The 25,901-nt window shown below is 40.2% G+C and overlaps 1 protein-coding gene across 3 annotated transcripts in view; it reads left to right on the top strand.

Moving 5' to 3' along the window:
• sox14 (SRY-box transcription factor 14) overlaps positions 1-25,901 on the top strand; it is a 126,576-nt gene that overhangs the window by 71,123 nt on the left and 29,552 nt on the right. Inside the window, exon 4 of one of the 3 annotated variants that reach the window (XR_006096875.1) lies at positions 16,715-17,876. The exons of the other annotated variants lie outside the window; for them this stretch is intronic. The gene's annotated coding sequence lies outside the window, so the exon portion shown is untranslated. Of the gene's footprint in view, positions 1-16,714; positions 17,877-25,901 lie in introns of those variants that run through there. 3 annotated transcript variants of the gene reach the window in all.

Here is a 25,901-nt window from a genome sequence, read left to right as displayed (position 1 = left end):
ACACACTGGGAACACATTTGGAACAACATAATCTGTATCACTGATTTTTTTGTTCCACCATGTATAGACCTGAAAATTGGGATTTTAGCCTGGATCCTGTAAACGGAAGCAGCACCAGAACTTTCCACTTGGTTGGAAAGCTCTTAGCACAGACTTTGTCATAATGACGTTTCATTTTGGTTTGAGTTTGTGCCAGATTTTCATGGGCCAACTGACATGCATGATGGAGACGCTCACAGAAAGTACTAACATAATCCAGCACATTATGCTCAGTTTTGGGCATCTCTGACAACTATTTTTTATTTTGGGAGCCGGAGGGGTCCACACACTGTATGGCTTAACACAAGATCACAGGGACTGAAGGATTCCTAAGGGGTTTCTCTCATGGCAAAGAGCAAAAGAGGAAGACCCTCATCCCACTCTCTGTTGGACTCTAGGCAGAATTTTTGCAGCATGGATTTTAGCATCTGATGTAACTCTTCTAGTGCACCTTGAGACTCCGGATGGTGGGGACTGGCCTTTTTTATGTTTAATTTTGAGCTATGTCATAACCTGTGAGAATACCTAGTTTTAGGCTGTCCCTTTCTCTGAAGAGCTGGACAGACAACGATCAAATGACCTGGCTTGGGGCTCAAAATGTAGGGACTAACGCTATGTGTTTACTCATATCGAACTTAACAGGAGCAAAGTCAGTGCTTTGGTTAATAGACACTGAGGTGGAGGCAACAGGTGCTCCTTTTTCAAGCTCAAGAGCCCTGATACAGAGATGCATTGTTTGCACTTCAAGCTCTTTATTTTTGGTCTCCATCTCTGCTTTTTGGTCTAAGCAGAGATCCTCTGTGGACATACCTACAAGAGGATCAGAGGCCAGTTCAGGCTCCTCACTAGCAATGAGCACTCCAGCAACCTCTGCCACTTTTGTATCCACCGGCTGTGTGGCTTCCTGCAGCCACAGCCAATGAGGGTAACACACCTTTCTCAACTAACTTTTCACACAAAGCATGTCTTAGCTCTGCTTTCTAGGCACTGTAAGGTACATGAACATCAGCCACAATTAGCCACAATTAACAAATTTGCTTTTTTGCATTTTTCAGTTTTTTTCCCAAGAAGGGCTGGTCACAAAATCCTCCAGTGAAAACTCTTTATTCCCCCACAGACTAAATAAAACTGCCAACCAGAAGAAAAACTACTCACCAAACTTATCACGAATCGAAGCAAGAAAAGAAAATGGACGAGCCCCCAATTCATGTTATGCCCAGTCTAGGGGTGTCCAAGACACAACATGAGTAAGCCTCATCTTCCCCAAGTCCCAAGCAGGCACAGAGATAAATAGCTCAATATAAAGAAAGTGGGTTTATTTACAAAATTAAATAATGCAGGTAGAGCTTGATTTAACTTCAGACTGGACAAAGGCCAACATAACAAACAAAATAATCTAACTAGGAAGTAACCAATATAACTTGAACTTAACATGAAAACAAAGAAACCAAATGACAACAACTTACCTCCCTAACTAACATAAACATGAGAAAATAAGGTTAACAAGAATTGGAAATCCACCCCTATTAAATCCAAAAGGAAGGAGCAAAACTACGATTAAACATCAGGATAAGACGTGTGGCTGGTTGAGAGAGGAGGGAGATGAGAGATACCCCTGCACAGTGGCGATGCCATCTTTGCTCTTTATATAGCAGACTTCCTCTTGAAGCAGCCAATCACCTGTTGGAGCTTTAAGCTAATCACCAATCACCTCCTTGTCTTCGCACACACCTACATACATAAATGCACACACACACACACACACACCTGACACATATACACGTCCAGTCTGAAGTAGAACGTAACAAAACATGAACATTTTAACAAAAAGTATGTTAGCATGCTGATGTTAGAACCACAACAATGCTTTGAGCTAAATGCCTGTAAAGTCTTAGTCTTGTTTAGACTTTAAGATCCCAGGTCTATATTGGGATGACAGGTGTTCCATGGATATGGATTCAACATTCATATCCTGTCACAAGACAAGTATGTCAATATTGGATGTTTGTGCTAAACCTTGGATTAAGTTTAATGCCAACACTTAAAAAAATCTTTACTTCTACAATATGTGCACATAGCAGCATGGTTTAAGCCCCCCTCCAGTCAAAATTAGTATTCTTACTTCAGTTGGAGGTTTGAGCTTCACTGTGCAGAATGATGTATGTGACAGTCCAGGCATCTTGCATCCAACAGCTAAACTTCTGAAATGCATATTCATAGATTATGGAGTAGAGAGATTAAGAGTAGAGTAACTTTAAGAATTTCAAACTAGGTAATTTTTTTATGGGAAAACCATATCGGACACAAATTATTATTCAAAGCAGAGTCTTTTTCTTAAAACATGTTTGAAGGGGATCTTTAAGGTTAGAGAAATATTGTGGTTACAATTAAAACATACAAACAAACAAAAACTTCCACATACACTTTCTGCCTTGCTACATAAAAGACACCCTACTTGCTACCTGGGGGAATCATCCAAGGACGATCATTCTGCATCATTAAAACCAGTTATGTGGGTGACATGGAGTCTCTACCATCAAGGAATTACTGAGATGTGTGCCTAAATAAAGGATATGTTTAGCTCACTGAAATATATACTACTGCATGATTGAGGTAGGACATTGCAGTTGAATCAGTGACATGAAATACTAATACTAATCTCAATGACTCTCTCACAGTGCTTGAGCTGAATAAAATGAAAACTCAGTGCCAGTTTACTTTGCTACCAGTTAGCATCTGCTGCCCAATTACATCGGCAATGTTTCCTCAAACTGTCTACTCAATGCATCACAATCGCAAGAGTGTGATGGGTCCCTGAAGGGAGCCGCCAGCTGTCATTGTGTTTATACAAATATTACTTTGAAAGAATGATGAATAGTGTGATATAATTGGAGATGAAAGATTAAAAAATGCCTCACAGATGAACTTGAGATGAACACCTGTAGAGTAATGAAAAGGGATGAGACAACATCAACATGTCCTCATTTATGATAGGAGTTTGGATGAATTTAAATTTCTTAGCAGTTGTACATTGTAGACACCAGCAACCAAACTGAAACTAGATGTGCTGTGCAGTGATAATATTAAGTGATTTCAATAGAACAATAATTAGCAATTAATCAGAAAATATGCACATACATATAAAACAAAGCTGAAATGATAAGGTAGCAGGAAAGAGAGCACTTCCGAAACATAAGCATACTGTGCTTGAATTGTGATGTAAGGACACAGTAAATCACATCGTTCCAGTCATCCAGATTGGTTTAGATCTTAATTTGATTTCCTTAAGATCAAGAAACCCTGCTTATTTTAAAAAAAGGCGTTTTTGAAATATAATCACGCTGTATCGCACAGATTTTTAGACAGTTGTTTAAATGAACCAATGAATCCTCGTGTTATCCTGAACAAAGACCGTGATCCCGCTATCAGACACTTCATTCATGTCTTCTCAATGCCTGAAAGACAAAGTGGGTAGCACAACAAATTCATTTAGAGCAGTGCTAAAACATGATCGGCATCTGTATAGGCGTGGGGTCTTATTGCCAAGATTAATTATATTCATTATACAGCACACTGCATACAAATGACCTTGTTTCCTGTACAATACATGCACTCATTTAGAATATTGTGTACTGAGCAAAACTGTTAAAACACACACTTACATATACTTACATTAACTGTTTAACATTGTACATTAACTGGTTTGCAGGGAGAATTTTGAGGGCAAAGGAAGGTCTTATTTTACAAGATTTTACAGGTTAAGGGCTTATCATTATCACATCTTCTTTATGGGCCCATAATTCCTTGCATCTTTGTCTGAGCCAACAATTAACATATTGTATGTATAGACTGGTATAGTATTGAATGCAGAAAAAGGTTTGTGTCCACAGTTGCATACACAATTAAGCTTGCATCACCATACTCTTTCCATTAAAGGAAAAAGTGGATAAAGTTTATAAAACCATCATAACTGCGTGATTACGCTTGTGTTTGAAAAAACAGTAGACAGCTGGGGCTGTCTCTGAAAGATTGTCAATCTCAGTTGAAAATAATAGTTCATTTTTCATACACACAGAAATAAAATACCAAGAAGCCGTTCTTGTATCCATAATAGATACAGATTTTGTCATAAACCTTTTAAGGAAGGGATTTAATGTATTTCATAATGTTTTTGTTGGCTATATGTAAAGATGGGTGACAAATTAAAGGAAAAACCAACATGAAGTGTCTTAGTATGGAGTCAGACCATCACGCGGCTCCAGAAGAGCTTCAGTGCTGCTTGCCAAGACTGTGAAACTCTATTTGAGAGATAATCACCATAACATATATATATATAGAGACATATATATGTGTGTGTGTGTGTGTGTGTGTATATATATATATATATATATATATATATATATATATATATATATATAAAACATAGTGAAATGATATACACAGTAGCATCAGAGACAATCTCAAACAACAGTAAATAGATTTGAAGATGAAAGTTTATATATTACATCATTTGGTCTTATGGAGATGGTGGTGGGAGCATTATCTTACATGTTGGTCCAAAATCTTCCAAATTGTTCAACTGAGTTGATATCTGGTGACTGTAAAGGCCCTAGCATTTTATTCACATCATTCATACTCACCAAACCATTCAGTGAGCCCTGGTGCACGGAAGCATCTGCCTTTAATATGTTTCTCCGTTCTTTTATTCAGGTTTTTCCTTTTATTTGTCCCCCGTCTGTATATAGAGTGGATGGGTTTGATTTATAAATATATATATCAAATAGTTGAGTGAGAAAGTTCCCATAATAAACCCTAAGATCCCCTAGGAAATATTAGTTAAACTCAAAGCCCACTTATTAGATTTTCTGGAGCTTTCAACCCCATTTCATCATCATAAGTAGAATCATGTTTTGCTTTAATCCCATAAATGCTAATATGCAAGTTCCTGGTGCTCATGACATTATATTTAGTTGTCACAAATAGTCACATCTTGTATTACAACCTAAGACAACCTATTTTGTTTATTAATTAATTTGTTTATTTCATTGTATGTGTACAATAGCAACTGGTTAAGTTTAGTTTACAAATGCCATATTTTTTTACCTGTGAGCATACAGTGGTGACCAAAACCTACAAGGCTACAGTCTCATTATGGTTTACAGATATTTGTCCCCTTTAAGGCTGGAGTGTCACTTCCAAGCTCCACATGGAGCACAGTACAGAAGAGCCTGGAACTGTCTGAATTGATTATTCTCTGTGAGTCATTTTCTAAGCATTTGGAAACAAGCTCTGTTTTTGTTTCTAATTTATTTGGATGGTCACTTGGGACATCAAATATGTATCTTTTAATTGAACAATTGCTGTGCTCTGTTGTGCTGTGTGACAGAATGCTTGGCCTGGTATGTTGTCTGTTGTTTTTATTGTTGCCTTACATTCATATTGTCATTTCTGTGTTCTCAAGATGCCTTTTGGCCCGGTCTCTTTTCAAAAAGAGACTTTAAATCTCAAATGTATAATCCACTGATCCTCCCAAAACAAGACAAGGCGAGCCCAGTTTAGCTAGAGCACATACAGCAGTGAGGGACAGTTTTCAAAAATCCAAAGTAAGTGTACAATCTGCTTTATACAAGACATCCATATTGAGGTAATTACATCAACAAGGTGACATTGGTTTTCTTATTGTAATACTATATGTTATATTTATAGTATAGAAACCTGTGTTCAACCTTTCATGCCAAATCTTACTGGTATCAGACCTGTCTAAACCCAGAACAGGAGCAGGATCATAAAACCAGGTCAGATAACACATGTTGACCAGTTCACTGACAAATGTTAACTGATCCCAGGCCCTTGCTTTGGTTTGAAAGACATATAAGAGACATCAAGTCTCCTACAATTTGTCAGAGGTATATTGTAAATAGCTTTTCATTTTTTGGAGTAACTATAAAAATTAATATTTTAGTATATTTTAGTAATATTTATTTAAAAGAGTCATCCACTGATTTAGCATTGCACTCCTCTCACATTGTCAGACATTTGATGGACAGGTTTAAAAAAAAAAAAATTGATCAAAATTCATGCAGCTGGACCAAGATATTCTGTACATTCTCCTCAACTGCTGACAGTTAGGTCGGAGATTTGGGTGTTATGCTAGTAGCAGCTAGCTTTGAATCTCCTCAAGCAGAGATGAGGAGTGGACTACAGAGGTCTGATAACCCCACTTCTCTCTAAGTAAGTAAATAAGTAAGTTATGATAATCTATAAACTCAATCAATCAATCAATCAATCAATCAATCAATCAATCAACCAATCAACCAATGAATGAATGAATGAATCAATCAACCAATCAGTCAATAAGTTGAGTTTATTTAGTAAAGCACCTTTCACAGAGCAAGGTCACAAAGTGCTCCACAGGAGTAAAATAGTTAAAAATAAGACCATAAAACAGTAAAAAACAAACAAACAAACAATTAAAAACACACAGAATTACAAACACTAGACAGCAGGTGAGACAAAGGTCAGTCTGAATAAATCTAATAAGTCTTCAGCTGCTTTTAAAGGAGTCAACAGAGACCGCAGATCCTACATCTATTGGAGGATCATTTCACAGTGTCGGAGCCACAACAAAGGCATGATCACCTCTTGTTTTAAGTCGAGAGTGAGGGACAACCAGTAAGCCCTGGTCAGAAGACCAGTGACCTGCTGGTGCATGGAGCAAGTCACAGATGTACACAAGTGTCTGACCATGCTGGGCTCTATATGTAAATACAAGAACCTTAAAATTAATCCTAAATTTGATGGGAAGCTGATGTAAAGATAAGATGGATGTGATGTGAGTCATCCTGCTGGACCTGGTCAACAGCCTTGCAGCAGCGTTCTGGACCATTTGTAGACGGTCCAGGGACGACTTGCTGAGGCAGGTGAAAAGGGAATTGCAGCAGTCCAGCCAGGATGATATAAAAGTTTGAATGATAATGTCTAGCTCAGGTTGTGACACAACAGACCTGAGTTTGGCAACGTTTCTTAAATGGAAGAAATATGTACGGGTCAACAATAAATTCTAAGCCCCCAGGTTTTTTTATACTTGTAGTCTTCAGCTCCAACTGACGCTGACTCGAGTGACATCAGTTGAGGCATCCCCATTCCTCTGGAGCCACAAAAGACACTATACTACTTTTTTCACATAGGCGGTAGTACTCCCCAACACCTGTAAACACACTTTGATGTGTAAAATCGCTGGAGTTCCCTTTTAATACTGTCCTGTTACACAGAACTTTTTCTCAGAAGACACTGAAACCTGTCAGAGCAGGAAGACCACAGGTGTAACAAATACAATTAACAGTGGCTGCATTTCATTTAAGTTTATCGTTTCCAGGGTCCTGTATTGTGCATGCTGAATTAGTGTCATGCCTTATGGGCCACTTACATGGAATGGAGCCATCGTTAATGTGATTAATTACACCTGCGCTTTGCCAGTGAAATAGGTTTACTGAGGTTGCTATGAGAGCGTGTTTGGACTGTACAGATTTGTACAAGTTGTTTTTTTATTAATAATCATGTGAATTCCTCAATATGTTTTCATACACTATTAAATTGGAGTGTAGATAACAGCACATACAAACTGAATTTGACAGATAAAGGTGTGATGTTAATAGTGGTGTCAAAAGTTTGAAGAAGCTCTATGATCTGACTGGTCAAAGTATCCATATCTCTAATTTGGATACATCCGCTGTTCTTGCATGTTATAGTGTTTATAAAATACAAGTGACGACTTGTATTTTTGAAGGAAATGAACATACAGCCTCAGGTGCACAGTCTACTCTTGAATACTACCTGTGCTTCTCCATATGTCCAACCTGTGCAGCATTTCTAGTGAAAGGATGGGTTTACAGGACCTTAACTTTCAGTATTCTTATCCATCCATAACTATTACCACACCAGTCCTCTGCCTCGCCTCTCCACACTAGAGGAAAAAAAAAATCAAAGAGGGTATTAGGCAGCAGGGTTATTCCCGACACTTTGCTGGAGGCTGGCGTTAATCTGTGCGTTTTGGAGAAACGAGGTTAGTTAAGCATTTTAATGGCCCTAGCCCTGTGATAATTAGGCCTGCCCTGGAGGGAGCTCCAGTTGAGCCACTTGGGCCTTGAAATGGAGCCAGGGAACTAAAGCCCTGCACGCACACAATGATCCTGAACTAATTCCCTGAGTAAATATTTTCTCCCGCTCACTCCACAGCCTCTTTCTCTTTAAAGTTGTAAAAGGCCTGTTTCCTTTTTCTCTCACACTCACTTTTTTTTTCTTCTATCCTCCCTCCCTCTGTAGATATTTTTAGAAGGAGGGACTTGGAGCAGTTTTACAGAGATTTTATTCTATTCTGTTCCTTTTCTTTCTTTCCTGAGAATGTCATTGTGTCGTATTTCATCGTGTGATAAAGCTTATACAACGCAGCTTTTACAGTAGCGCCTCTTTTGCGTGCATTTTTACACAATCACCTAGCACTTAGAGACAGGGGCCTCTGTTGTGTCTTGTCTGACTGGCGTGGCTCTTGACCCCGGTGCCCGCGAAGGGGCCCTCTGACTGACTGATCCGCTCGTCCTAAAGGGGATAGGAAGTCTCCAAACATTGTGTGTAGCCGTCCCTTCCTGTCTGCATCTGGGGCTCCCACAACACCGAGAAGCCCCTGAGCTACAGCTGCTATTGTTTCTCAGCACAAAAGACAGTCATCACATTAAAAGTCCTCTGTATCGACTTGAACTCACATTAGTCTTTGTCAACAGAAGAATCATAAGCAAGCATTGGCTCTGACGATTAAATATGAAAAAAAATATTCATGAATATCAGAGACGTGCAGTAATAAGTCTATTGATATAAAATAAATGCACAATCCCTGATTCGTTTTTGAATGAAGGAAGCAGTTTTTTTTTCTCACTTTTGTCTTTTTTAGAACTCATGATATAGACTGAATGCAATCCTGCCATTAAGTTGTCAATCTACAAGTTTGTGTCTGGGTGATAAAGTTCGCCAGCTTTCAAAGTGGTTGTTTGGAGGATGTTTTGACTGACACGTAGCCCTCGAGCAACAGAAGTTAGCGTCCAGGTTTCCCAGGGACACTACTTGTTTGGCTCAGGGAACCTTTCTGAGAAGTATCTTCATCTCACTGCTGCTCAGTCAGCCCATTTCTCCGGGCCACAGTGTCAGGCATCATTTATCTCTGACAGTGAAGCTGTCTAGAGTGTGTGCGCGTGTGTCTGTCTGTCTGTGTGTGTGTGTGTGTGTGTGTGTTTGTATGTGTGTGCCTGTGTTTCTGTGTTATGCTGGGGCTGCTGATGTCGTCGCGTGTCATATGGGTGTCCCAAGGACAATCCTCAGAGCGGGCTACAGTGGAATGAGCAAAGAAGATGAATGTTTTCTGAACATAGGAGAATATCATTAAAGCTACCTGTGCCTGCGCTTGATTGATTTGCTGAATCACAGTGGCTGGATGTTAACATAAAACCCGCAAATGGCTTCAATTTAAATATGTTACTTATCAACACTCCACAGTCCATCAATGCAAAAACCCTCTGCAAGAGTTAATTTAATGGGAGCTGTGTAATTTTTCATTATAAAGTAATTAGATGATATTAATTGCAAAACATCTGTTAACTTAGCTGACATGTGACGGCTGCCAGGTTGACTAATGTGCGCTCTAGTTCCACTCCACATCACCACAGTGTGTATTCTAACCTTTAATGCATTCAGCCTGGTGGAGTTTTAATAAACAACTTGAAGTACTGAAGATATCTTTTTTATGAACATACATGCTCCCATCTTATCCCGGTATATTAGCTTAACCCTTGCTGTGCACATTCTCTCTTTGTCCTCTGCTTCCTCTTCAATCCCTCTATTGCCCTGCCTGTCCTCCGCACCCTGCCTCTTTGTCCTGTCTCAAGGCCATGGCCAGTCATGGGCCCGGGCCCATGCTCCTAGCAGTTACTGACCCTTTGTGCCACCTTTATCACAGACTTCTTCACCGTGGGCTACTTAACCACAGCGCTAACTGCAGGTCCTGCGGGTCTCTGTGATTGTGCTCTGCATTGAGCAGAGAGATGAGGATTAACACCGACACTCGATAAAGGGGTCAGAGGTGTGCAGTGATTATTTGTGTGTGTCTGTGTATTACGGAACGAGAGAGAGAAAAAGAGACAGAGAGAGAGAGAGAGAGAGTGTGTGTGTGTGTGTGTGTGTGTGTAAGGTAAGCCTGTGTGTGTGTGCGTGTGTGTGGCTCTCACAGGGTAGAGGATGAAGCAGGTGGAAGGGGGTTGGGGACATGGCTGCAAGGTTGAGGTGAAATAGATGGATAAGGTTAGCTGAGTTATCAGACAGGAGCATCACAATCAAGCTGTCAGCTCAATGCCTCCCTCTCTCTGCTCTCTCCCTCTTTTTGATAAACAGAGGAATAGGATTACAATTTGGACTGGTCCCGGGGCAGCGAGGAAGCCTGCCCTGCCTTTCAGCTGCATTCTCTGCTCTATGAAAGGAGCACAAGAAAGGCACAAATCTGCCAGACAGGACTTTCAGGGCGGGGAATCCTAGTGGAAGAGGATAGAGGGGCATTTTGCCAAAGAACAAGGTGTGGAGGTGGGCTTATGTTAGGAAAAAAATCTAAATCAAAAACATTTATTATTATAATAATTTCTCACTTTGCTCTAGAGGTTTCAAACCATCCATCCACATAGTTTTGGTTTTATTTGCAAAGGTTTTGAGATCTTTGAGACTTATACCTCCAGTGTAATACAATGAGGGTGAATGAAGTATTGTGATGCTACTTTTGAGGTACTTCTATTGTATGCTGCTCATACCTCTACTCACAAATAGGGAAATACTGTGCTTTTTACTCCACAGCTGCAGTTACTTATTACTGTAACCCCTTAACAATTCCACTTTCTCACTTAGTTGAAAGTATCTTATTTCACAGTCTGACAGTGTTGTATATATTCTGTATCTGAATGTACTAACTCTTCATTTAAGCTAAATTATGTTTTTTTTTTCCAATCAATTTTTCATCAAATATTCCAGGCACTCTTGTGCATCAGATATAGTTTTCCCCAAAAGTCAGTCCAAAATGTTTTATTTTATTTATTTATTTTTTTTTGGAAACTTTGTGATCTCCAGAAATCAAATTAAGATTCTGTGGGTCAAAGATTACAGTTTTACATATGAAATGTATGATCAGCTTATAAAATATGATGCTGTGTTATTGATTAAAGTACCTGACAGCATGTAACATGAGCTCCTCCTCAACCAGCTACAACATTAAAATGCTGCTTACACATGAATACATCAGTAATAATAATTGTATAATATAGGATGAGGGTCATTTTTTCTGATAATTTTACATACTTTACATTTTGAATGTAAGAGTTTTACTTTAATTTTGTCATTGCAATACTGTTACTTTTAGGTCTGCCATCCCTACCTGCTTATAATATATTTACATATAAAAAACAAAACCATTTGCATGGATAGATACCACTACGTGAGAAAATATGCTTTTTGAAACAACCCTTTACTAAATGTATTCCTGTACAATGAAAAGGATCATGATCAAAGTGATGATTAACATTTAAAAGGGAAATTGTTTTACACATTAATTGTTATATACATTAGTATTAATTGGATGGCAGCGTCTTTTCTTTTCTTAAAGTAATAAACAGTATTCCTGTGATGACAACACAAAAGCCCGTGTTGTGGTTGTTTTGTCTACTTTGTTCAGGACACAAAAGGCTCACTGTTCTTCCCGTCCCCCTGCCGACCGATTGGAGAGATTTTTTTAAACGTTAAATCTGCAGAGAGTGGAGAAATAATGTTGGGACAGCGACCAGAGCAGCAGGGCAATTAAGACAAATTAATTACGGCGGGGGCGTGCGAGCAGGGCCCAGCTAAAGCGTGAACCCACAGAGGTGTCGGAGCCACATATAAGAGCTTTCCAAGAAAGGGGCTGTGGCATTCGCCCATTTGCTATCTCATTATCTACAAGGAAAGAAAACCCCACTTTGTGACCCCGCCGTAAAGAGACCCCTGGTCTTATACTGTAGTCACAGCGAGAGCGGCCGTCTGCTGTTCCTGCTGGTGAATGCATGGCTGAGCAGAAATTAAACGTGTGCTCCTGCTCCCTCAGCCAGGTTTCCTCTCCAAAAAGATGGCCCATCGCAGTCACTGACCCGTTTTCTTCCTTCTCATCTACATGTACATAAATTCCCTTTTCCCACTAAGAATTGCTCGCTGAAATATCTATTATTCTTTCCTTGTTCCCTCGCCATTTCATTGGCTGTGGTGTCCAGGGAGCTGGGTGACCTTCTTTTTTTGACTCGGTCTTGTCTGGAGTGCAGCAGAAAATCACACGAGCGCCGTCTCTTTTTGGGACACTGAAACTCGCTAAAAGTTAGAAGATCTATCAGTCTGGTCACATACATTTCTGTATTTTTACCAACTATTTTTCAGCTCATTGGTAGATACTTATATTCTCCCACGTAATGTATTTGTGTGAGTTAGGGTGTGGTTTAAAGGGTGAAGGACACGCACACATTTTGTACTTTTGTGCTGTATTTCTCAAGCACTGAATCAAACGAATTAATTAGCATCATAGTTGTAGCTTTAGATGATCATATGCATGCATGCCTTTGTTCCTGGGGAGTGAAAACTTGTTTGGCAGCATTAACTCGGAGCAGCGACAATTGTGTTGTTCAAATAGGATCAGGAACAGGAAGAGAATCATGAACATCTCATCATAAGCTCAGGCAACAAGTGAAAACATCCCCAAAACCTGAATGAGCAGAGACACTGACACAGATCCGTGCTCTATTCTTTTGTAAAAACCAAATCCCTCTTTTCCTCCTTTCTCAGCCATAATATGGCTTCCAAGCGAGGTCCAGCCAGAAATCTTGCGGCATGGCCGTGAAATAAAGGAAGTGCTGCCATGCCTGACTATGCCAGTGAATAAAGCCAAAGCAAATTGCTTAGGGAGAGTTTGGTCCAATTGGATGCCATCCCTTGGTATGTAATTCCCATGGCACGTCGTTGGCAATGGCATTGCACGCCTCAATCAGGTGTGGGGGCCTGGAGGAGGCCCTGCTCATTTGCATGTCCAAGTATGAGGGGAATTCCTCTTAGGAAGGAGCCAGGCTTTGATGTGGGCATTCCCACTTGGATTACGGGACTAAAATAGACAGTAATGGATCAGTGAAGTCATTCATCACCAGTGTGTGGCTTGCCCAGTCCTCCTTCACCTCCTAAACCACGCTCGGCTTCAAAGAGAGCCATCCATTGAACTCCTTTTGCCAGGGCACCTACTGTAGATGAGACTGATGTAAATGAGCCAGGAAGTGATGACATTAATTTGAGATTGGCTTGATGATCCATCACTGTCGAAAGGTCACTTTATCATGGTGTTGACAGAATTGGGACACATGCCTAAATTGCTTTACTAGAAAAGTAAGAATTTACGTGTTTTATGTGTCTGTTAATGTTTTCTCTCTAACAAACCTTGCAAGTTTCATGTTTATACAATAACTCAATATTATTTTTTTTATTAATTTAAGAAATGTGCTAGTCATTGCTAGTTAGAAATAGAATAACAAAATGATGCCGAAAATTGTGGGTTCCGGGACACAAACAAGGAAATCCACCTCAAAATAACACTCCCATATAATAGTAAATAATAAAAGGTAACACAAGTAATAACACAAGTAATTAACACAAATTACTCACAGATTACAATTATGCATAATGGTTACTTATTTAACATTTGTGTTTTTAGTGGCCTTTGATGAAAACCATTTCCCACAAGCCCAAGATAAGAGCAGGATAAATGTCTCCATCTTGACAAGGTCAGTCAAGTGGCGATCTATGGACAGGCAGGGTTAGCAACAAGTTGGAAAGATGACATGAGAAAGGAGTATGTTTAGATAGAAAAGGTAGAAACCATTACGATGCCTTTCAGTACATATCCTGCTGCGCTGGAAACATTGATTGGGAGTTGTATTATTTTTTTTTTTAAATGCTAACAAAATTACTTGTTTAATTTTATGATTGTTACAGATATGGAGAGTTCAGAAAGAGTAATTAAAAAAATCTGGTATTTTTCAACTTCAATAATCAGAATCAGATAATCAGAATCTGTTTATTAGCCAAGTATGCAAGCATACAAAGAATTTGTCCTGGCGTTTGCTCCTACAAACGCAACATAGAAGAATAAAAATATAACAAGAATAAGGTAATAATAATAATGAAATAATAAAATAAACAAAGTAGTACTGAAATTAAATGAAAATTTTAACATTTAAAATCTATTTAGAGAATGTAATAATAATAGTTTTGATGTAGTCTTATTCTCATAATTGTGGCCATGCTAGCTTTGCAATTGCAACTCTTTTGCAGAGATGCGGGAATCACACCTGTGAAAAAACGTTCTATACTGGGACAGTGCAAGCCTCATAAAGCTTTAAAACAATTAACAATAACAATTACAACAACTAATAACAATTAAAACTATAAACAATTTTGCATAAATCACTTGTCTCTGAGTCAAACTGAAAGTAAACAGAAATTAACCTGCTGGATTAGCTATTGTAGCTAATTCTATTCTGCCACCAGAGCTGCTTGCCAGCTAACGAAATTAGCTTCATGCTGGTTCTGTCGATTTAACGTGTGTGTTCCACTGCAGTCTTGTTTCCTGAATCTGTGTGACAGAGGAGGCGAGTGCAAAGTTAGCATAACGTATCATACATATGAGAACTTCTTGTTAATGACTCATGAGCTGATACCATCACACTGGCATTTTTGCTGTTCAAAGATCTCATGGAAGAACTGGGAGTAATGGAAAATGTTGCTACAGCGCAATAAGAAATGAAACCACAACTTTTACCTCTCTCTGGTCAGAATCTAGAGGCATATGCACCCTGCAGAAGATATGTGTGGGGTCATGACACCTGACATGTAGACAGCCCTTGATTTAATAATGCTCACTCATCCACGGTTAAATGAATACTTTATCATAGTGGAGCTGTTCTCCGTGTGACATGCAGGACACAGAGGGGACAAGCACTTGTACATGTGACATTTTACTCACTGTTGTTTTAATGAATTTGGTCAGAGGGAGCTGAGGGCTCTCTTCTTACTCTGTTTGATAAGCTAACATGTGCATTAGCAGGTTAAACTCACTGTCAAAGCAAAGCAATTAGTCTGATACAGATAAAGGTCTCTTTTGTAGTTAATTTCAATTTCATTCCTATTTATACATTTCACTGTAACTACGACTTTCATAAATGTATGTGTGTCTTATGTGTATGACAACTAATTATTTACTCACCTTTATATTGGAATAACCTTGCTGGTTTACGGAAATTCTCCAGCTTTCTATACAGTAACAGCTACCAAAAGAGTTGTATTACTGCAGCTGTGTATCTTACCATAACAGGTAAACTGAGAGAGGACAGTTGCAGAAGAATGAAGGAGAAGGAGAGACATGGGAATAAAAAGATAAACAGTTTGACCTTCTGTTTCTGCCAATTTCCAGTGGTCGCCCCCCTCCTTAGCCTTCTCTTTCCCTCTTTCGCCCTCAGCCCTGTGTCGGACGAATCCTTTTTGGAGGGATAAATAGCACTGCTGCGCTTTGATAGCCCCAGTCCCAAACAGCAGCTACCGATAAATAAAAGGAACTTTCTCCATTTATCTCTGTGAGAAAGAAGTTCCTATTAGGGTCCCCATAGCCACAGGGCCTTTCCCTCCTTCACTGCACAGCTTTGTAGATTGCCTGCTTGGTTTAAGGTGCTATTGAGTGCTCACCAGGACAATTACATGCCAGGACCCCCCTCCGGAAATGTCCCTCCCCTCCACTTCCCTCACCCGTCCTGTACCTCTGTGCCAGTGTTGCACGAGATGCTATCCACGATAGGGCTGGATGGGAATGGTGTGTGCGGTGCGTCGTGTAATTGTGTGTGCGTGTGTGTGTGTGAGCTCCCTGCTGGAAGTGGGGACAGAGGGGGTAGAGTGATAATGGCCCTCTGAATGGTATGGAATAAAGTATCATTGCTTAGTGCCTGGAGTCAGACAGTGATGCTAATGCAAATGGTTTTTACCCCCACCTTTCTGTCTGGTATAATGATAGCCCCACAAACAGTATGTATGAAGAAACAGAGCAAGGAGGTATATAAATAAAAATAGCGTACACCTCAGTGAAAATGACTTTTGTTGCCTTCAGGGAACTTAAGACACACCTTTACACTTCGCCTTCGGGCCTCCTCTATTTCCTACTTCTCTTGATATTTTTTTTTTTTTTATCATTTGATAACATATAAAGTAGAGATTTCTGTGAGGAGCAATATAGCAGTGAAAAAAAAGATTCAGGCTGGGTTTTAGAAAGACTTGGCCCTAGACTGGGCATGTCAATCTCATTTCTAACAGCCTCACAAAAATCAAGGTGTTTTCAGCACATAAAATTGAGATGTGTGTATTGGTTATCGGGTGCAGAAGTCCAAGGCTTCACCTTGAGAAGATACTGATATTTCTCAGCTTATTGTTAAATCATAAACAGCCCACTGGACGACACTGGTGTGCTTTTCAAACACAGCGTCTCGCTGGATGAATAGTCACACAAGACAATACGAAGAGTCTGAAGCTATTGTTTGTCTTTCAGCTAGAGCACACGTCTCCGAGGAAAGTATCGTCACAATCGCAAGTGTGGGCAGTTTGAGCTGGAGCATATGCAGAAGAAGAGAGAGAGAGAAAGAGAGAGGGGGGGAAAGCGATGCCATAAATCTCCGACCACAGAGGGGAGAGCGGGAAGGCTGATCCAGGATCGAGCTGAGGATCTTAGATCCTAGAGTGCCACAAAGGGCGTCTATCAGAGCAAGGACAGCCTCTGCACTCATCTCCACAGATGCATCATTGGGATGCGGAGAGAGCCGGCGTGTCGACTATAGCTGCTTCCTACCCCACAGCCCCACCAGAGGAGGAGTTCACGGACACGGAGGGGAGACCTGCTGCCGAGAGGTTTCCAGAAGACAGGCAGTCTGTGAACTGATAGAGAGGGCAGTGCTAATCAAGGAGCCTCCAGGCCCATGTGCTCATGCTCGGGCCTGCTCCTATATCCCCACTCTTCTGTCTACTCCGTTTACTCAGTTTTGCTCTTGGAGCCTAAGCTCCTTTTATTTCATGGTGTCAGTTTTCAAAGGCTTGTCTTTTGTCTTGTGAAAAGCTGCGCGACTTAGCCGTCCATTTGTGGAGTGGACTTATTGTTGAATTGTTGAAATTGTCTCTCGTACAGAAACACTGGCTAAATCTTCAGTGAAACAAAACACATAATGATATAATTCATTATTAGAATTTACTGTGCATCTGTATTTATTATTGGCGCACTAAAAATTCAAAGTGTTACTTAGGCTAGAGGATAAAATGCCCACCTCTCTATTTCTGTTAAAGGCCAAAATAGTAACTGTGCTCCTTCTGACAGCTGGGGCAGCCTTATATAAATACTATAAATGGTCACCCCTTTACACAATGCCTTTGTAATATATCATTTGGCTTCACAGTGCCCTAATATCTGGGTAAAGTTTCATAAGGGTGCCTTTTGGCAGCCTGAGCTAAGTGGTCTTAGCTGCCTGTGATAGGCCTGTGTGCTGAGCAGGTTCTGGAGATAGCAGCTCTCTGGTGGCATGGCTTCTCTCATAGGTCCCTCCCTGGCAGAAAGCAAAAGAAAGGGAATAAAGAGGGGCTGGGAGAGAAAGGAAGGAGGCAGGAGGGAATTGACACAGAGCTTGGCGAGGAGCCAGAGCCGGCCTCCTCGCGTCTAATGTACGAACGGGGATTTATTTAAACAGTGAGAAGAGAGGACAGCTTCACAGTGCCAGATTAATTCCGCTTTTTATTCAGAAAATAAAAGAGACTTTGAATTATTAAGAGATAGCGGGATTAGAGGCCTCTCTTTCCAACCCCAATCTACGCTCCTTTTAATTTCCACTTTATTAGAATTCTTTTTGAAGTATTTTAATGTGGACAAAAGGAGAAGAAGAGAGAGAAAGCAGAAAATATTAAATATCAGTTAAACTGCATTAAACATAAGCCCAAGCCTCCGTTTTTTTTCCCTCCACAGTCATATTGATCCCACTCTTTCACTTCTCAATTATCAACTTTTATTGTAGGTTCAGCCAAGTGCAGAGGCCGATTTTGAAATGAAACGGCTTCTATCTTCTATTCATCCTCGGGGCTATGGGGCTGTGGTGGGGTTTCTCGCTCCCTCACACTCTCTCTTCACTTCACTTCCTTAAACCCCACTCAAAATGTGTCAGCGAGGGCGATTGTGTCGCACTCGGAGGAGGAGGAGGAGGAGGAGGCTGCTGCCGTGTCTCGCGTCTCCTCGGCTCGGGTCAGCATGGAGGGTCGGCGGGGATCAACAGGAGAGGACAGGCACAGTTCAAACTGTCTTGGTGAAGTGCGCTCCAGTGGACAGCAACAGCCGTATTTCTTTAAAAAAAAAAAAAAAAAAAAAAAAAAATAGCCAAACACCCTTCTCCTGCTAGCATTCTCAGCTACCATGCTATATTTTTAGCCACCCTCTGTTTACTTAATATGCACTTCATGCTATATTTGCTTCTTAGCTCTCCATCGAGGGAACAGCTTGCCCTCACATTACTGGCGAGCCGAGCAGTACAGCATTGTGCCCTCTACAAATCTCAGCAGCCATAGGAATTTGATTGTGCCGGAGGATTCTCTCTGTCAGACAACCGGTCCATAATCTCTGGCAATTCTTTGTGCAGGAGGATTACCACTGAAAGTGTTACCACATATTTACAACTACTCCACTAACTCTCAACAGGCTCTCCTGCATCCAGCCCAGCCACAGCTAAGCCCACGGTTAACATAGGAAATCAAGCTGAGATTTAGGACATCTCTCTTCTAAATCTAAGTGTGCGCTGTATCTGTACAAATAATAAGGCACGGGGGCTTTTTCACTGTCGAGTTTAGCACAGATTTAACCTCAAGGATTACCTGTGTTAAAAGAAAAAAAAAGAAGAAAAAAAAAAAAACAACACATCTGTTTATGTGTAAAGCTCTTGACATTGTCTTCCCCAGGGGATAGATCAGTCGCCCCATGGTAAACATGGAGCCATTCATGTGAAAATGATCTCGCTGTAATTAACATTACACGTTTACACAAGAGTAAATTGGTAGAGATGATGCTGTGCTTATTTATTTGATTTGGTTTTTTTTTCCTTCAGAGGTATTAATACTTATCATTTCTTAAATAATTAAATATGAATTACAATAACAACAAGAAGGAAAGTCAAGTTTAACCAGGTTTATAAAACTGTACACTGTGTGGACTGCGGCCAGTTGCATTGGCTCTCCCCGATCATAAAAGCGAGGGTCAAGAAGCCGTTTCAGCAGTCCCCCTTTTTAGCATCTGTGTCTTATCGCTCCATCAGAGCCCAAGTGTTTCATTCAAAGTCTGACTAGATAGGCCTTGTGTCTGGCTGTTGTTATTGAAATAAACTGGGCCTGTGTTGCCACCCCAGCCTACCCCCCTCTTGCCCCTGTCTATTCTGAACAAGTGTATCTTCAGAAACACGCCAGCTTGTTATGGTAATGACCTGCATGCTCCCCCCCCCCCCATCCTATGTGTGTGTATGTGTGTGTGTGTGTGTGCCGTGGGGGTGAGGCTATGCTTTTTGGGGGGTTTAAAGGGGACAATCCCAACAGGATGTACTGGGGCAGGGCTTGTTATGACAAAACAAGGCTTGAATTATCAAATCAAATATACATGTACAGTGAATTATACATTATTGGATTTTTTTGGAGATACTGGATATTAAATACAAGGGTAATTAACATGGAACTTTGTATACAAATGCAGCTTTTGTCCAATTTAAATGTCTATAGAGAAGTAAAAAAAAATAGTCTGTTAACTACATAAATATTAAAACTGAAATCTCCTGATATCGCTGCCGTCTCCCTCACACACACACACACACACACAAACAGATGCATACACACAAACACACACACACAAACCAAACTATTATGTCAGCTAGACTTGTGGCATATGTGAGATCTTATTTCCGTCATTACAAAAATGCTGGGCACAAACTGACAAGCATAACCTAAGCACTAAATGGAAATCATCCAATATCTGATGCTAACAACAGCCAACAGTAGGGGGAAAAGTGTCGCTTCTTTGACAAGAGAAATCCCTGGCAAATAATCCGCTGGAAATGTTGACTGGATGGGTTTAGGGGGGAAGAACTACAACTGCGGCTGGGCAGGAAATATTCCTCACAGTCTGTCCTGCTGTACTGAGCGGCTATAATTAAAATAGCAATGAATTCAACCCCCGGACAGGAGCCTCTCTAAAAGCCAACTGTGTGTAGATATCGTTAAGAAAAAAAAGAATTGTGTGCAAAGAAAAATAAACAGAGAACAATGTCAAAACTCTGTGTTGAAAGAATAGCGATAAGGATCATCTATTTAAACAAACCTAATGCTTGACTGCTTGTTGTGAGCTACATTTCATATATAAAATATGTTCTGTCACTGATATTGCCCCTTATCTAAAGGGAGAGAGGCAGACGAAATTTGCAGCCTGTGTGCAAGCAATGGGCTGTTTGTGGAGAGTGATAGAGGCCCAGAGCTGGAGATGCACGGCAGATAGCATCTGTCTGTCTGTCAGGCGTGCAGGCGGGCTGGAGCGGTGGGGAAACACAGGGAGACAGAGACAGAGGAGGGGGCAGGAGACTGAGTGGATGGGGCGCGCACGTCGTGGACCAACAGACCAGAAGGCCCTGCCTCCTGAGGAAATAGGTGACTCCCAACACCCCCCACCCTCCCCACACATCATACAAACCCTGTCAAATGCCAGTTCACTTGTAGGATATTCCCCAGTGGACCATGACAACAAAGACAGGAGAGTAAACAATACGCAAGCTGCCTGCGCTGCGGAGGGCGATATGTTGTGGGAAACATAACAGCAACAGGGACTGTAGGTCATGTTAAGTTAAGTCGGGAGGTTGCAGTACAGGAAGCGAATGTGGTCTTCTTTGGACCTTTCGCTGTGATCCAATCAGAGCTTTGCCTTTATCACGCTGACCCCCCTCATTATGTAGCTGACCTTGGTGTTAGAAGAGCGCTCATGATGAATTAGCCTGGAGAACTGAGAATAGACCAGCACAGCAAAGTCAAGGCTGCAGCAGCCCAGTGGCAAATACTGTTAGTTGGTAGGACATTTAACATTACAGAAGCACAGAGGGCAGGTGACCGGTGAGCCCAGCAATCATCCTCTCTGTTTATTCTCTTTCTGCCTTATGTGAAAATGATTACACAACCGCCAAAAAAAAAAAAAAAAAAAGAAAAAGCTCTATTGTTTGATGTTTTGCATTGACTATATATAAGTGTGTGGGAGGGCAACATATGCATAAGTATGCATGTATGAACATTCAAATGCAATTGCTGATCTTTCCCTACCTGGCCTGTGTAAACCGGGCTGGATATTTAAACAGGATTATCTGTTGGAATAAGGTCTGAGATGCAAGATGCTACCGTGCTGAAAAATTCCATTTGTCAGATCACTGGCTTTCATGAATACTTAAGAATGGAAGGGGGGGGAGAGATCAACTGCTGAGTATCCCAGACTAATTACACTTGTAGAACACAGTGAGGCATATGAAAAATAAATATATGCACTTAATTTAAAGAAAGAGGAGCACTTTAAAGCCAAATATGGCATACATTTGGAGGATTGTAGCTACTCGTGCTAACTACGGAGGTGAATGAAGGAGCAGGAGGGATTACCAGGCGATGTCACGTTGCAGATGATTGACCTGAAGATGAACACTGCTCCACTGCCTTCGAGCTATTTGCACATAACTATTAGCAGAACTCAGCTGAGGCATGAGCCTGATGGCATATCACAGTTTGATTTGTGAATAAGTGGAGTGTAAAAACTTGAAAAACCATTGTATGAAATCTCTTAGGGCTACTATTGTATCAGTATTGTCTAGTTAATTTGAGGCTGCTAGGGAAAATGCACCATTGTTTATCTGATACTTTGGTTAAACTAATCAATATCCACCCGCTCTCTTGTATAAATTCGTTTTTTACTCTAGATGACATTGTTTGTTAATGCTCTGTGCTTTTGTTCATGTCCAAGTCCAACCATGAAAACACAGCCCGCCACATGAAAGTTGCAGTAGCAGGTGCTCAATACATCAGTACACATTGATTAGACCTTGCAATGACATTCATGCATTTTACACAACATGGCTGAGGACCTTAAACTTCAAGAAAAAAAAAACCTTTAAGATTATTAAGATCAGATATGACAGTAATGCAAACAACTGCCTTAAAAATCAATGGCATACCTAAGCTCCAGTGAGTAATTATTTCTGTGATTAGTATTGATCAGCAGCACGACTGTGTCAAGTTTCCATTTTATTGGTAGAACAGTGCCAGACACCTGACACAGTGCCGGAGATGTGTGTGTGTCTAAAAATGAAATCCAATCATAAAGTGTGTGTGTAGAGGCCTTTTCTGTGTGACCGATTAAATGAAAATTTTGAATCCACTCAAATTTGTTTTCTCCTCTGTTGTACACTTTTACATTAATGAGACACCATTTAAAACAACCCGGTCTCCTACAACTTGCCTTTTATATACTACTAATTTGTTTTACCAAATACGTTTGGCAGGAAAAGTCATTGCTACTCTGAGTATGTTCACTTGTACAGTTTTTGTTGGGTTTTTTTTACGATGAAAGAAGTGCTCAGGGTGGATGGTGGGCGTATGAAGTGCAGGGCTTTGACACCCAAGAAGTAAAGTGGAAGAAAACTGACTTGGGGTTGAAAAACATGCTTTATTCATGGCTACATGCGTAAAGCACAAGGGAAGGCTGATAGGTGCACGGTTGTTGTTCAAAGATGATCACATGACTATTTTTTTTATACATGTACGTAAAATTTGTATAATATTTTTTTTTCTTTGCTCAAATAAAAGCGTACCTGTTCTGTCAGGTGTGGTTGAGGTTTTATGCAACAAAAACAGTTTGGTTAATGTTTTGGAAAAATCATGGTTTCAGTGAAATGTTAAAGTAAACACATCCTGTGTCAAGCTGCATGTCACTGTTGACTTTTTGAATATTTGATGACCACAATCTTTTCTTAACCTTAACCAAAGTGCTTTTGTTGCCTGAACAAAAGTCTACAGCCATGCTAGCAGCTCTGTGAGCTGTACTTAGACGCAGACACATACAGACGTTAACTAGATGCTAATGTCATTATGCTAACATTCTCATAATGACAATGCTAACCAGCGTTGCCAACTTAGTGACTTTGTTGCTTGATTTAGCGACTTTTCAGACCCCTTTAGTGTCTTTTTTTCAAAAAAGCAGCTAGCAACATATCTAGTGACTTTTTGGATGGACCTTAACTCCTCTCCTTGAAGGGAGTTGCCAATATTTCTCAGTGAATGAGCGCTAATTTGGCTCTCTGGATTAACTGTTCAGTGGGTGGGACAGAGCAGCAGCTCGTTCAATGGACCAATCATCAGCCAGACAGAGAGGTGAATGAGCTGTGAATGTGTGTACCTAATGACCAATCATTGATCCTCATTGTTTTTATTCTAAATGATTTAACTTTACTAAGTTTGATTTTGTTTTGTCAAAAAAGACAAAGTTAACAATAGTGAATTCCAGTGAATTTACCATGTTCACCATCCCAGTTTAGCGTGTTAGCATGGTAACTTTATTACTATTAATCAGAATCAAAGTACAGTTTATGGGTATGGCAGGTGTCAATATCAGATGATACCTGATATATCAATAGATATTTCACTAAAATGCACAAATGTCAACCTCATGGGGGTGCTAGTGGAAAAGCCATTGGGATTCATCTTCTGTTAACCACAAATATCTGTACAAAATTTTGATCTAAAGTGGTGGACTGACTGACAGACTGAAAACATTAATCATTCATCAGTTCCTATGAGTGGATATTACAAGTGCATTACATTACAAGTTACAAGGGTGGATATTGTTGGGAAATCAAATAAAACATGTTATCAGTCAACATTTTGCAGATACATTTAACATTTTTCAACTTTGCAGATACCATTAAAAATATATAATAATTCCTAAATATGTTGATAAAAAATTTGATTCATGTGGCATTAGGTTTCTATTGAAATATATTGCAAATCAGTAGTGTAACAGTCATTTCTAGGAGACAAGGTTGTTTAAAATGTTGTCATATTCATCTTTTGTCATCAAGTTGACAAACCAGACCAAGTTCTAGCTTTGTGACTTGGGTTTTGTAATATAATTATTTCCTACTCTCAGGTTTGAAACACACATTTTTCCTCCACCATTTCCCTCTGTGGTTACACTAAAGGGAAAAGAGGCTGAGATCAGTAAGACAAGTGAGTGATCTATAGTTTTTCCTGAGACAGATTGTCTGGAAGGTTGCAGAGATTAGTCACATCTGGGGCTTTTAAGAATGCTGCAAATTGTGGCCTTTCTTTAACGCAGCCGATAAGGCATTAAATGAAGGGAGCTGCCTTATCAGCCCGCTGCTACCCATAAATCACAATTGCCTGCTCCCCTCCTGTACCCCTGGTGGTTTCTATCTGCATCCTGGGGCTGGCAAGATCCCACCATCACCGCCACTACCACCACCACATCACACAATAATCACACTATTTGCCTCCTAATTCACCCTCTACAGACAGTGCATTAGAAGCATTCTTCCATTATGTTCGCCACTCTGTCAGTCTCTCTTTCTGTCTGTTCCTGTCTGCCTCTGCTGTCTGTCTTTCCTTGTGTGTATTCACCAGTCTTCAAACGAGGGAATCATTCTTCCTGCGAGTGCTATCAGACTTTAATCCACAGAAAAACACTGACACTTCAGTACCAATTCAAATGAATGGGATGCGGAAACAGCCTTTAATGGGATATTGTTCTCCTTTTGTCTCATTCAAACCAAAAGGAAAATAGAGTGGATAGCATAAGCTTTAATGAGCTTGTGTAAGTGACTCACATTTAATTATTTCTTTTTTTCCTTCCTCAATAATTATATGGTGCTGACAGTGATTTTGTTGTGGTTGCCTGACAGTGTAAATTGCCTGAGCTCAGGAATGATTTAAACAGAACTTGGAAATATTGACAATCCATCCCAGGAACAATTTAACACTAAGAAATTCTTTTACGATTGTGTTTGATATGAGAGGCAGAAAGCAAATAGAGGAACTGATGAACCGACCTTGTTACACTAGCACAAGTTAAAACATCAGACCAGTTCCTGATGTAGAATGCCAATGTAAGTAAGTAGGTATTTCTTCTCTTCTCCTCTTTTTGCTAATGCCTCATCGTTCTCAGCATGATTTTTCACATCAGTGTACAGTGTGCATCATGAGTATTGACACAGTGCGCATATTAAAGGATAATATCTGTGATGCTCTATATTTTTCATCATCAACAAACCCCCAAACCAACAGTGAATTGATCCTTCTGACAAGTATTGTGTGTGTATCCAAAGCCTGATAGTGTATCTTATACCCATTAACATGTTCCTTCACTATTATTATTCCTTCCCGCTGCCCAATATATTCACTGGAGCACCAAATGTGTATTAATCTGCTGCTGACAATAGTCCCCAACGAATGAACTATTCACCTCTATTTGAGTAATGTTTGCCAAAAACTACAGTGCCTAGCTATTTTAGTGAATTATTGAGTTTTTTAAAAAAATAAAAACAGTTAAAAATGTTAATGAGATTAAATTCGTGGCCTATTTTAAAAGATTTTTGTCTTCAGCAGGAACCAATGGGATTGGAGTTGAGTGC

The sequence above is a fragment of the Thunnus maccoyii genome, chromosome 7 (assembly GCF_910596095.1).
Source record: "Thunnus maccoyii chromosome 7, fThuMac1.1, whole genome shotgun sequence".
Taxonomy (NCBI): Eukaryota; Metazoa; Chordata; class Actinopteri; order Scombriformes; family Scombridae; genus Thunnus; species Thunnus maccoyii.
Note: the sequence above shows the minus strand (reverse complement) of the source record. Positions and strands in the feature narration are given on the sequence as shown.